We start from the raw sequence: 14,819 nt of genomic DNA, 5'->3' as shown, positions 1-14,819 counted from the left end.
AACTCGTATCTCAATCACAATATACATGTTGAATTTATAGAAAATATTTCATAAATAACTTTAAATCACGTGGCAATTGAAAACATATTTATTGAGTTAGAAGAAATTTCACCTACCTCAAAATCAAACACGACAGAAGAAATTCAATCAATTTTAAGACAATGATCCTAGCTACGCCGTACCTAACCAATTAGTACCAGCCTTATAAGATGTTGGGAACCTTGTGGAATATCCTAACCCTTGTTTTGATGATACCAAAATTCATAGGACTTAAATGTAATAGACTAGAATCGTTTTTGAACTCAAGTGTTAGAGTTCGTTTCTAGTTTAGTTGCGGTGTCAAAGACTGAAGACTGAAGACTGAAGAACGAAGACTGAAGACTGAAGACTGCAGTTACCAACTGAAGTATCAATTGAAGAATCAGTTGAAGACTGATTATTTAATGCGCGCCATGGACTGATACTAAAGTCAAGTATCAGTTGAACATTCCTCCTAGGCCTGATCTTCCAATGTTCAGAGGAAGCCACGTACGCTCAAGTACAGCCGCATTAAATGCAGAGATATCTCAATATCTTATCTCTGCAGAGGTCATTCCTATCTGGTGGTTACTTTTCAGAGATGTCACATCTCCTGTCCATCAAAGAGAGCCGTTTCCACACAGACAAGGAACCTCGAAGATTGAAGCCTCAGCCCAAATTCGAATTGCTCTCCAACGGAAGAAATCTTGAGGACGATTTACACCAACGGATCTATTCAAGAGTTCTCCTACAAATAGCGCTCGAGGATCACTTCAATCTTCACCGATTCAACGACATAAGCTGAAGCTCTGCCGAAATAGCTACTCAGCCTAAAGCTTAAACCGCCCAAAGCTTGAATCGAAGAAGAGAATTCCAAAGCCAAAATCAGTCACTGCTGATTACATACATTCTCTTAGACCCTAGGCATATATTCTGTGTACCCAGAAGCCAAAGGTCAAACTTGCTTCAAAGAACTTGTTCTTTGTAAGTATAGTTGGCACTCGTTTAAACCTCTCCCCCATAAGAGTGTTTGAGTGACTCGGAGTTTCAGAAGGTGTTCTGAACTCTGATAGGGAAGTCTGAGCACGAGGTGTGCTTAGCAAGGAAATCCTGCGCGAGCTGTGTAGGTGCTGAAATCCTGCGCGAGGTGTGTAGGTAGGGAAACCCTACGCGAGGTGTGTAGGTGCTGAAGAGAGAGCTATCTTCAGTTCACGGTTTGCAGTGCACCCGGGAAGCACTTGCGGAGTGGATTGTTGGTCTGATCAACCAGCCGTGGATGTAGGAAAGAGTTTTTCCGAACCACGTAAAAGTCTCTGTGTTATTTACAGCTTTCAGTTTTATATTCATAACTGTGTTATTTCAATTGATAAAACTGAATGCTGACTAACTGAAAAGAGAAACCTTAATCCAACTATCTGCTCCACCGAGGCTATTCGAAACTAAGTTTAATTTCCGCTGCGTATGATATCAATCTGACTCACTATCCTCTGATAGTAAGGAAGAGAGATATCATCTTCATCTCTGCAAACACGACTGAAGCCCTTACGTGGATCAGTTAAGTTCCAGTGACTTAACTGATAACTCTTTACTGAAGAGCTTTCAGTATCAGTCGTCAACCCTGTTGGTCAACACTTATTTCGGTTAAACAGGTGTCTTGTTTGCGTGTAAAGTTTCGTTTCTATCTCTGACTGAGATCCCTCTGATTGAGGTTTGTAGATAGTCATAAAAATAGCCTATAGGTGTATTCCCCCCCCATACACCTATTCGAGACCCCCCGGACCCAACATAAGAACTTAAACAAATCTCATCACAATAAATTTAAGTATATATCTATGCTCATAAAGATTGCTGACCAATTTTTATATATGTACAATGTTGCGAATTCAACACCAAAGAAATCACAATTGCTTCAACAAAGCAATGAACACAACAGCTCACCAACTCACAATCTCACTCAATTAGTTTGTGTAGTGTTTGAGAGAATTGAATGAACTGTGAAACAAGAAAGTAAAGGAGACACAAGGATTACGTGGTTCGATCTTTTCAGATCTACGTCCACGGCTGCAAAGTAAGGAAATTCACTATGAAAACAAGAGACAAGAACAAGTTACAACACTCAGCAATAAGAATAGGAAAAACAGTTATCAAGCTAACTTCAAGCTACTGCACTCTCAAATCCTATCTCTCTATTCAGCTGAAAAACTAACTAAACTTATTCACTGCTATATGAAGAATATGTATACAAGATTTGAGATCAAAAGGATAACAGACGCAGCGCAAGATGAATGAGAATTTGACTTGCTGCAGTCTTTCAACCGAAAATCTGTTACAACAGATTTTAGGTTTAAAGTCTTGTTTGCAACTAACTCCTCCAACTATTTCTATTTCCTTTCCAGTCCCTCTTCTATGTAGTCACCAAATAACATTCTCCATCTTGACTGCATAGTATCAACTCCACCTGCAACTTATTTCAAACAAAAAACAAGAAAACATAGAAAATCAGTAGAACAGATAAGCTCTCTTAATGAGAGCAAACACTTATCAACTTAAGACAGTAATTGAACTTTGCTGCTGGCAAAGATTTGGTTAACATATCAGCTGCATTCTCCTCAGTGCTTACTTTAATGACTTTACAGTACCCTTCTCAACAATATCTCTCACAAAATGCAGCTTAACATCTATGTGTTTAGACCTTTCATGAAAAGCTTGATGTTTCACCAAATGTATAGCACTTTGGCTATCACAAAAAATAGTAGCTGAATCCTGCTGAAAACCAAACTCTTGCACCATCCCTTTAAGCCATATACTTTCTTTTACTGCCTCAGTTACAACAATGTATTCTGCCTCAGTACTTGAAAGAGCTACCACAGATTGCAACATGGACTTCCAACTAACAGCAGATCCAAACATTGTAAAAACATAACCTGTTTGAGATTTCCTAGTATCAATACTTCTGGCATAATCTGAATCCACAAAACCAACTAACACTTCACTGTTGTTGTTAGTAGCTTTCTTGAACTGAATTCCAACTCCAGCTGTAGCTTTTAAGTATCTAAGAATCACTTTTAAGGCTTCCCAATGATCCTTCCCAGGATTGGCCATAAACCTACTAGTAACACTGATTGAATGAGCCAAATCTGGCCTAGTACATATCATAGAGTACATAATACTCTCTACTACATTAGCATAAGGAACCCTACTCATTTCTAGTACTTCTTCTTTAGAGCTAGGACTCTGCTTTCCAGAAAGTTTTATATGCTGAGCTAAAGGAACACTAACAGTTTTAGCTTCATTCATATTAAACTTCCTAAGCACCTTATGAATGTAATCAGATTGAAGCAACATTAACTCATTCTTCTCCTTATTCCTTCTAATATCCATTCCTAGTATTCTCCTGGCCTCTCCTAGATCTTTCATATCAAATTCTCTACCTAAAGCTTGCTTAACATCATTAACATCATCCAAAGACTTGCTAGTTATTAACATATCATCAACATAAAGAAGTAAACACACAAGACCTCCATCCTTAGACTTTTTCAGATAGACACACCTATCATGCTGAGATCTAGAGAATCCAATACTCATCATAAAGTCATCAAACCTCGTGTTCCACTGCCTAGGACTTTATTTCAGACCATAAAGAGACTTCTTAAGCAAACAAACTTGAGACTCTTGCCCCTTAATCACAAATCCCTCAGGCTGGTTCATGTATATGGTTTCTTCTAGTTCTCCATTAAGGAAAGCTGTTTTAACATCTAACTGATGGAGTTCTAGTCCTAACTGGTTTACTAAAGCTAGTAAAATCCCGATAGAACTATGTCTAACTACATGTGAGTAGATTTCATTAAAATCTATACCTTCTTGCTGAGTAAACCCCCTAGCTACTAGCCTAGCTTTATACCTGATAGTTTCAGAATTTCCAACAACCTCCACCTTTCTCTTGTAAATCCATTTACAACTAACACACTTTTGAGTTTTCACCTTTGGGACCAGCTTCCAAGTCTTATTCTTCAATAAAGACTCAATTTCTTCTTCCATTGTCTTTATCCAGTGTTTACTGTCTTTACAAGTGATTGCCTCCTTGTAGTTCCTAGGCTCCTGGTAAGATATCTGCTCAGCAACATTTAGAGCATAATAAATTTGCTCAGCTTGAGCAAACCTTGTTGGTGGTCTGATGGTTCTCCTGACCCTATCCCTTGCCAGATGATAATCACTCAAAGTATCATCAGAAGTATCCTGAAACTCTGATTCTTCTTCCTTGATTTTAATGGTTTCAGCATCTCTATCATCAGCCTCTTCCTGAGTGTCTGACTTAGCTTTTCTGGTAGTAGGCTCCACCTCGAGTTCAGCAGTAGTTGACTCTCCCTTATAAGGCATAACATTTTCTTTGAAAATAACATCTCTGCTCACAAGAGCTTTACCTTTTTCTGGTTCTATACACCACAGTTTGTAGCCCTTAACTCCAGTAGGATATCATATCATAACACACTTAATAGCTCTAGCTTCTAACTTATCTTGCTTAATATGGGCATAAGCAAGACAACCAAATGCTCTCAAATGAGAATACCCTCCTGACCTGCCACTCCACATTTCTTCTGGAGTTTTCAACCCAATAGCAGTAGATGGACACCTATTGATCAAATAGGCTGTTGTAGTAACAGCTTCTCCCCAAAACCTTGCAGGAAATCCTGAGCTACTTAGCATACACCTTACTCTCTCAAGTAGTGTTCTATTCATCCTCTCTACAACTCCATTCTGCTGTGGGTTTCCAGGTACAGTGAGATGCCTTTTAATCCCTTTGGATTTACAAAACTCATTGAATTTCTCAGACATGAACTCAAGACCATTGTCAGTCCTCAAGAGTTTCACCTTGCAATCCTTTTCATTTTCTACTTCACTGCACCATTGAACAAACTTATCAAAAGCATCAGATTTATTTTTAAGAATATAAACCCATACCTTTCTGGAATAATCATCTATCAAAGAGATGAAATAGCTTCCTCCACCCACAGTGGTGGTCTTTGAAGGACCCCACAAGTCACAATGTATGTATTGTAAAGGAGCAGTAGATAAATGTTTACCAACATGATATACAAGCTTTTTACTCTTGCTTAAAACACATGCTTCACAGCTACTTAGATTAATATCATGTTGAGCAGTTATAAAATATTGTTTCTTAAGCTCTATTAATCCCATTTCACTAACATGACCTAGTCTTGAGTGCCAAAGCATAGGATCAGGATTTGAAACATGCTCAGTTTCACCTATCACAGTGGATCCTATCAGGTGATATAGACTGTGTTTTCTCACACCCTTCATTATGATTTTATCACCTTTTATAACATGCAAACTAAGGTTCTCAGATTTAAATTCATAACCCTTAGATTACAAAGATCCTAAAGATATCAGATTTCTCTTTAGGCTAGGAATATACCTGACATCATTTAGCAGCCTCACTGATCCATCATGGAGTTTTAACTTCACAGATCCAATTCCTTTCACAGGGCACCTCATCATTTCCAAGAATTACTGAGCCAAGTTCTTTAATCTGCAAATTAACAAACCAAGATTTAGAGGGACACATATGAAAAGAACATCCAGAATCAAGTATCCAATCATTTTGATTTGAGTTTGAAATGATATTTAAAGCTTCTGCTTCTTGGTATTGCTCAGCAATACCAGCTGTGTCAGATGTAGAGGCTTTCTGAGCCTGCTTCTTCTTCCAGCTATAGCAATCTTTTCTGATGTGGCCTGATTTTTTACAGAAATGACATTTTCTGGTTTCTTTTCCCTCCTCATCTTTGGTTTTTCCTTGAGAGCTTGATTTTGATTTGTCTTTCCAGGGCTTCTTGGATTTGTTCTTCTGTGATTTGGCTTTGATATTCAAACTCTCATTGGATATTTCTGACTTTGATTCAGCAGCCTTCTGGAGTTCTTTACTCCTAATTGCAGTCACCACTTCTTCCAAAGTGATGGTGGTTTGCCTGCCATACACCAAAGCATCCTTCATGTTGTCATAGGATTTTGGTAAGGCACTTATCAGCATGATTGCCTGATCTTCATCTTCAAGTTTTACATCTATATCAGCTAGATCATCCAGAGTTTTGTTAAACTCATCTAGCTGATCTAAGATGTTCTTGTCATCAGAAATCTTGAAGGAGTAAAGCTTCCTCTTCACGTACAGGCGGTTTGCTAGAGATTTTGTCATGTACAAACTCTCTAATTTCTCCCAAACTCCAGCTGCAGTAGTTTCTTTTGAAACATCTCTCAATACTTTGTCTCCAAGACAGAGTATAATCGTACAGTGTGCTTTCCTCAGCATTTCTTGAAGAAGATCTTTATCTTCACTCTCTTTCTTTGAGATCTGGCTTTTATCTATGGCACCAACCAATCCTTGATGAGTCATAATAGCTTTCATCTTGAGACGCCATAGTGAGAAATCGTTCTTTCCAATAAATTTCTCAATATCGAACTTAGACATCGCCATTCTTCCAAGAACAGATGGATCAGCTTCTCTTTGTAGATCTGGTTTATTTCTTCCTTTGTGAGCACTCTCCTTCACCGTAGGAAATCGGTTCCCACAGACGGCCACTTGTTGCGAATTCAACACCAAAGAAATCACAATTGCTTCAACAAAGCAATGAACACAACAGCTCACCTACTCACAATCTCACTCAATTAGTTTTGTGTAGTGTTTGAGAGAATTGAATGAACTGTGAAACAAGAAAGTAAAGGAGACACAAGGATTACGTGGTTCGATCTTTTCAGATCTACGTCCACGGCTGCAAAGTAAGGAAATTCACTATGAAAACAGGAGACAAGAACAAGTTACAACACTCAGCAACAAGAACAGGAAAAACAGTTATCAAGCTAACTTCAAGCTACTGCACTCTCAAATCCTATCTCTCTATTCAGCTGAAAAACTAACTAAACTTATTCACTGCTATATGAAGAATATGTATACAAGATTTGAGATGAAAAGGATAACAGACGCGAGCGCAAGATGAATGAGAATTTGACTTGCTGCAGTCTCTCAATCGAAAATCTGTTACAACAGATTTTAGGTTTAAAGTCTTGTTTGCAACTAACTCCTCCAACTATTGCTATTTCCTTTCCAATCCCTCTTCTATGTAGTCACCAAATAACATACAATATAGAGTTCAAATAGTATTATGAGGAGCAAATAATAAAACTATTTACGTAAATCTCATAACTTAGCTAACTTAATCTATTACATATCACAAATAGAATAAATTAGTTTAAAATTAATTTATAAATAGACGAATACATAAATAACTAACTACTTTACAAAGTCAAACTCATGTTTTTTGTAATTAAGTTTTTAAAACTAGACTAACCAACTCAATTCATCCCATAAGAATTTGTTTATTAAATCCAATAGTTTTTGCTTTAAAATTTTCGAACAATCATCATGAAAAGCAATAACCAAATCAGCCATCTCTCTCTTAATCCTACCCATCTGCTCTCTGGATGTCCAAAGCAGAAGAAGAAATCTTTACAAATTTTTATTTCTGAACTGGACAACGAAATCAGACCAAGGGAACTGAGGCTAAAGTAACACATATACTGTAGTTATCCAAAGAATTAGCCTATAATATATAACATTAATTTACCTAATTAGTTAATTATCTCAAAATCGAAACTTTAACTAATACCACAAGAAAAAAATAATATACATGACTCATTAACTTGAAGTTAAAATGCAATAATAGACCCACTAGGATTGAATGATATATATCATACTAGCGTCTAACCCATCGAAATTCGACGGTAATTATTTTATGTCATCATTTATAATTATTTTATGTTATTTTTATTACTATATCATATGAAATAGTTTATATATAAATTATTTCTTTAATTAATTTGATATGATCGAATTAAATTAGTAATGCAATATTTGAAATAATATTAATCTTAATCACTTTTGCCAATTAAATGTAGGTTGTGATAATAGAAATACATTTTTATATAAATATTCATTTGATGAAGTTTATAAAAAGTTGATGTGGGATTGAAGAATTTAGAAGAAAAAAATATGTAAATTTAAAGTATGATATGATGTACGATTGATGTGTCGCATCTGCTGTTAATCGTATATCGATAATATTTACTCTCTCCATCCCTCAAACATTTTCCTTTTTCTTTTTTTTTTCTATTTTGTTTCGTCCTTCCTAACCTATTTTTGGAAACAATTTCAATAACTATTATTCTTACAATTTCACTTTTTGTGGGATTCGTTCTCCACTTTCACTAACTATCACTCTTATAATTTCACTTTTTGTGGGACACATTCTCCACTTATCAAATAAATAACTAACTTTTATTAAAACTCGTGTCATCCTCTCTTAGGAAGATGTTTGGGGGACGGAGGGAGTATTAAGTTTGTTCAAAATCTTTAAATTTGGCAGATAAGAAATAATTTAACTAAACATATGTCATCTGAGTATCATCTCATATGGACCTAATAAGACCAGATAATCATATGAAGCTGTAAAGACCACATATGGCATTTGAACGTCAAAATTTTGAAAACCATATTCTTTAGAGTTTAAAATACCACATCTCAATTTTGAGCATCATCTTATATATATGGAGCTTGAAGATTATAACTTACTTGTGAGTATCATTTTGTCTAGAATTTATGAAACTATAATTAAGTTATGAGAATAATCTCGTCTCGAACTTTAAACAACATCATCAAATTTGAAATCATATTCAATCATATATATATATATATATATATATATATAGTTAATTATTTAAGTAAATACATCTATATATAAATGTATTATATATATATATATAGATATTAATTTGTGAGTATGATGTGATAAACTTAAACTAATATTATATAATAAAATAAAATACAAATATAAATCTTTTTTAGATATGGAAATTGATTAAAAATTTAGAAATAAAATAAGAATGAATGAAAATTGAAGAAAATTAAAATAGAGTGGTTATACGGCGCTATGTAGAATAGGATTTATTTTACTATTATATGTATATATATATATATATATATATATATATATATATATAGGGTGTGGTTCTAGAGAGAACTACATTATTTGTAAGAACGTGAGAACCATCAAATCTAATGCATTCACTGTAAAAATTAATGCATTCGCTGTTAAAATTAATGCACTCAAAAAAATAAAAAAAATTGCTCCCTTCAGGATTCGAACCCAGGATCTGCATTCATCCAACAAGATGATACATTCACCGTAGATCTTGATGATCGAATGGCTGAAAATGGTTCTCCGTTCTTTTTTTATTTATGGTACTTTCTTGAACCTCTCCCTATATATATATATATATATATATATATATATATATATATATATATATATATTATAATTATCAAAACTAAGAGGAGCTCGGTCCATTAATTTCAAAATTTGAGGTGATGCATCAAATTGCAACAATTAAACAAATAAAATAAATTCGTAGACACAGAAGATTTTAATTTACACCATTAAATCTCAAGGAGAGCCAATTGTGGTGGTCTTACTTCAATTAAATCTTGAAAAAGGATTCTGATTTGTATTTAAAATAAAATAAAAATATTTCGAACATGAAAAAACTTATCAAATTCGGTAGAATAAAATAAAAACTAAGAAAACCCAGGCTATCATGATTTGTGTCTAATTTGACAAAAAAGAAAAGAAAAAACTTACCGAAAGTAACACATGTTGGACCCGGAAGGTCTAGAATAGGTGTATGGAGGGGGGGGGGGAAATACACCTATAAGCAGTTTTTCAAATTCAAACACAATACAACCTTTAACAGTTAACTGATACTGAAAAGTATGACTGATGAACTAGTTAACGAAAGGTTGAAGACTGTTACTGTACAACACTTCAGTAAAGATATCAGTTAAAGTCAAGACTTTAACTGATACACTCGTAGAGCTTCAGTCTTGGATTGAACAGAGAAGTGTTATGAATCTTACTGACTATCCGAAGAATTATCAGTCGGACTAATAACACACACAATGAAAACTTTGTCTTTTGAAAAAGCCTTTTAGAAACACGTTGTCAGGTTAAGGTTTCACTTTGTGATTAGTCAGTTTCAGTTAAGAACGTTTGTGCACAGATAAGAAAGTAAAACTGAAAGCGATAAACGACAAATAGATTTTTACGTGGTTCGGAATCTAATTCCTACATCCACGGTCAGTAGATCACACTGACAAACACTCTAGGCATATGCTTACGGGTGCACGGCAAACCTTGAACTGAAACCACACGTTTCAACACCAACACACTGGTTGGATTTCTCAAACACACTTAGCGCGCACTGGGCACTAAGATCTCTTTGGAGTCAGAACACTGGTCTGAATTCCACACAACTCAAACACTCTTTTCGCTCAGTTGAAAGGAGTTTCGAAAACTACCAACTAGATCACAGAGAACAGGCTCTCTGTAATCAGTAACTTAGGCTTCGGATAAACAATATTTGCCTAAGGTTCTAAGAGAATATATGTAATCAGCAATGGGCTGATTTTGGCTTTGTGATTCTTTTATTTGATTCAAACTTTGGAAGGCTTTGATTGGCTGAGTTGCAATTTCGGCAGCGTTTTAGCTTGTGTATTTGAATCGGTGAAGATTGAAGTGATCCTCGAGCTCTATTTATAGAAGAGGTCTTGAATAGATCCGTTGGCAGAGATGGTCTTCAAGAATTCATCCATTGGAGAGTAATTCAAATTTTGCCGAGGCTTCAATCTTCGAGGTTCCTTGTTTGGTGAGAAACAGCTACTTAGGTACAAGAGGTAAGGCGCCTCTGAAAAGGTAATCACCAAAAAGGAATGCTCTGCAGAGAAAGGATGATCCTTTGCATTTAATGTGGCCGTACTTTGATTGCGTGGCTTCCTTTTAACATTGGAGTTTCAGTCCGAGGAAGAATGTCAATTGATACTTGACTTTAGTATCAGTCCGTTGATTCCACGTAGCCAGCATTAGATGAATCAGTCATAACTGATTCTTCAGTTGAGAAACTCATTCTAGTCAAATATCAGTATTTGACTCTGCTTTTAATCGCGAACAACAGTCGAGTTCTTTAGTCTTCAGTCTTCAATCCTTCGTTCTTCATTCTTCATTCCTGTGGTCTTCAGTCTTTAGAACACTAAAAAACTAGAAGATGAACTCCAACACTTGAGTTCAAAAGGTTCTAGTCTATTACAAGAAAAACTTAAGGATTTTGGTACCATCAAAACTAGGGCTAGGATATTTCATTAAGTTCTCAACAACACGATTAGACAAAATAGAAAATTTACAGTTGAACCAACTTTTGACTTCACTATGCAGTTATAACCCTACTAAAATTCTACTTCTTCTCTGACTCTGCTTAATAAAAATATTCAAAATCTTCTATATATCTGAATGTACGGTATACTCGATTCGTACCCGACCCGGATCTTGACCCTGATGTAACCTAACTGGACTATCCTTCCCAAATGTCAAGTGTTAGTGTCATTTCAATATAGTGTTAGTGTCATTTTACACGTAGTGTTAGTGTCATTTTAAGTTAGTGTTAGTGTTATTTTCGAAATAAGGAAAAATCCTTATTGAACCCGAATAAGATGACAAGTCGGGCTAGTCCCCTTTGGATCACAAGTTTTGTTTCATGCTTCTGACAACCAACATTCATTAGCATAAATCTAGGAGTTTAGAGTCTAAACTCAATCAGGGATATCATTTAATATTTAACACGAAGGTCTTAAGTTGATAAAACAAAAGACAGTTGAAAGCTAGCGTTGCAGCGGAAGTCTTAATAGAATATTGAATCCTAGCCTCAGCTCCATCCCGTCAGCACCGGCCAGCCAACCTGAAAAAAACATTTGAAAGTAGTTTTGGGCTAAGTACTAAAGTACTCAGTGGGCATGCATTTTCTGAAACATTTCATTCATTTCTTATAGACAGTTTATCCAATCATACTTGATATGACTTAGAAGGTTTTTAAGTGAAAGAACTTCTAAGCATGTTAAAATAATTTCTTTCATTTGTGCGCACATGTCACACTCCCTTTCTATTACTCGCTGTGATCCCGGACCTTTTAGCCACCGACGGATCCATTTATCCCATTGCACCTGCCCTGAGGACGTAACTCAGACAAGTTGAATTGATCTCGGGACGCTACCTAGGCAGGCCTTACATGATACATGCTCCGGAACACATCCAGCCAAACACCCTTATAACGCCTCTTACATGAATTAGTGCCCGATGGAGATCAACCCACCGAAACAACTAACAAGTGTACACAATTCTCAAATAGCGTGTTAGGCCATAAGAAAACCTCGATCGATCCATGAATTGCGAGCCTTAAACAGAGCAGAGTGCACATAAACATTTTATTGGATAAACAGTTTTCATTTCATTGAATAAATAATTTGCATTTCGTTGAAACATTTAGAGCTTAATAACTCAATCATACTTTATACATTTGGAAAGTAAGCCCACCTGAATAGGCAAAGCCTGTCGTTTAAACTTATCTCTGAATCGGAATAGCAGTGCTAATCCTCCTGATGTTCAAGGCCTACAAGAAATCTATTCTTAATAGGTCTCTTAATCTAACTCAAGTCACGGTAAAGTGCTTAACATTCTATGATTCACTTAGCCGGGTTTTCAATATTTAATGAATAAATAATTGAAAACAATTCTCTTGAGTTAAGAACACCAACAATATTCTTACTCATCTTTCTTTTGTAATTGGAAATTATAAATAACCAATTAAATCATGATGCAATGCATGACTCATTTCATACTTAAGCATATAAACGTTTACTTAAAATGCACAAGCCCAAAATAACAACAAAGGCAGCCCACGACTTCACCACCTCTCCCCCCTTTTTCTGCTCTGTTTTACTACGCTCTACTCTGCTCTGCTCAACCAGCTCTGGTCTCTCAACTCGAGTATCCCAGCTCTGCTCTCCAGCTCTAGTATCCCAGCTCTGCTCTTCAGCTCTGGTATTCAGCTCTGATCTTTCAGCTCTGTCATTCAGCTCTGACATTCAGCTCTGCTATCCCAGCTCTGCTATTCAGCTCTGCTGGTCGGCTCTTCTCTTCAGCTCTGCTCTTCAGCTCTGCTAGTCAGCTCTGCTGGTCAGCTCTGCTAGTCAGCTCTGCCGGTCAGCTGTGCTCTTCAGCTCTGCCGATCAGCTCTGCTCTGCAAATCTAGCTCTGCTCTGCCCTCTCGCTTTGCTCTGCTTTCATCTCCCTGCTCTTCTCCCAACTTCAGTACACCTCACGACGATCTCCTCATTGGCAACGGCGAAGCGCCATCACCTCCCTCTGTTTCCGTCGACCGCAGCAAGCCATGGCCGCTACCCTCAATTCTCATCCAGATCTGACGAAAACGCGACCCATAGGCCACGCCTCCGCCGAGCCTTAGATCCCCAAATTCAGCCACCAATCTCCATCCCTTTCTCTACCCCTAATTCTCAGTCACTCCGGCGACAAACGACTAGGTCGCCGCCGACAGCAACAACCCCTCCGACTCGGCACCTCAGACCCAACACAGCCAAAACTCCACAAAATTCTACCTTTCTTCATTTTCTTTTAACACAGACACCCAAAGTATGCAAGCATAAAAACATAAACAGAGTATGCACATGTGTTTTTGAATATCAATTGTTCGAACATGAGTAAGAATGAAAGGGCAATGGAGTTCATAGATGAAACCTTGGCTTGAATTTGTTGGGCTGCTGTGTGAATCGAGAGCTATGGTTGCTGCTGTTCTTGAAGTTCTCTTCGGGCAATGGAGTTCATAGATGAGTAAGAATGAAAGGGCAATGGAGTTCATAGATGAAACCTTGGCTTGAATTTGCTGGGCTGCTGTGTGAATCGAGAGCTATGGTTGCTGCTGTTCTTGAATCGAGAGCTATGGTTGCTGCTGTTCTTGAATTTGCTGGGCTGCTGTTTGAATTCTACCTTTCTTCCTTTTCTTTTAACACAGACACCCAAAGTATGCAAGCATAAAAACATAAACAGAGTATGCACATGTGTTTTTGAATATCAATTGTTCGAACATGAGTAAGAATGAAAGGGCAATGGAGTTCATAGATGAAACCTTGGCTTGAATTTGCTGGGCTGCTGTGTGAATCGAGAGTTATGGTTGCTGCTGTTCTTGAAGTTCTCTTCGGGTGTTGGAACGAGAGAGATAAGTGAGTGAATGAGAGAGAATGATTTGGGTGAACTTGCGGTGGAGATAAAGGTGAGGAGAGAGGGAACAGTGAGGCGACTGAGTGGAGCGAGAAATATCAGGAAGAAAAATATCTCCGGATTAAAATATCAGGACTGTAATATGCGTCAGGCTTTGCTAAATAAATAGCTCGGATAAATGATTGAATGCTTAATTAAATAAATATGTAATGCATATAAATTTAATAACTAAATTTACAAATGCTTTTGTAAATCATTTTTGTTGGAATTAAAATAAATTATTTTTCTCAATCCGGCGTGAATCATCTTAATTCTAAGTTCAAAATCATTCTAAACTTAGCTCGGGGAAACGGGGTATTACAGATTAACTTGCATATATTTAATTTTTTGAATTTTTTAGCATTTAATTATTGGGGACTTTAGATTAAAGGATAAAATTGTAAAATTGTAAATATTTATTATAATTATTTTATATAAAGGCTACAAAGAGTAAAAAGGGGCTATAAAAATGTTACTTTTATTAGGGCAAAAAAAAAATAGGGTTAATAATATTTTATGTCCCGAACTTTCAGTATTTTCTATAAAATATCTCGAACTGTCATTTTCTCCTTAAAAGGC

The sequence above is a fragment of the Salvia miltiorrhiza genome, chromosome 6, assembly GCF_028751815.1.
Source record: "Salvia miltiorrhiza cultivar Shanhuang (shh) chromosome 6, IMPLAD_Smil_shh, whole genome shotgun sequence".
Taxonomy (NCBI): domain Eukaryota; kingdom Viridiplantae; phylum Streptophyta; class Magnoliopsida; order Lamiales; family Lamiaceae; genus Salvia; species Salvia miltiorrhiza.
Note: the sequence above shows the minus strand (reverse complement) of the source record.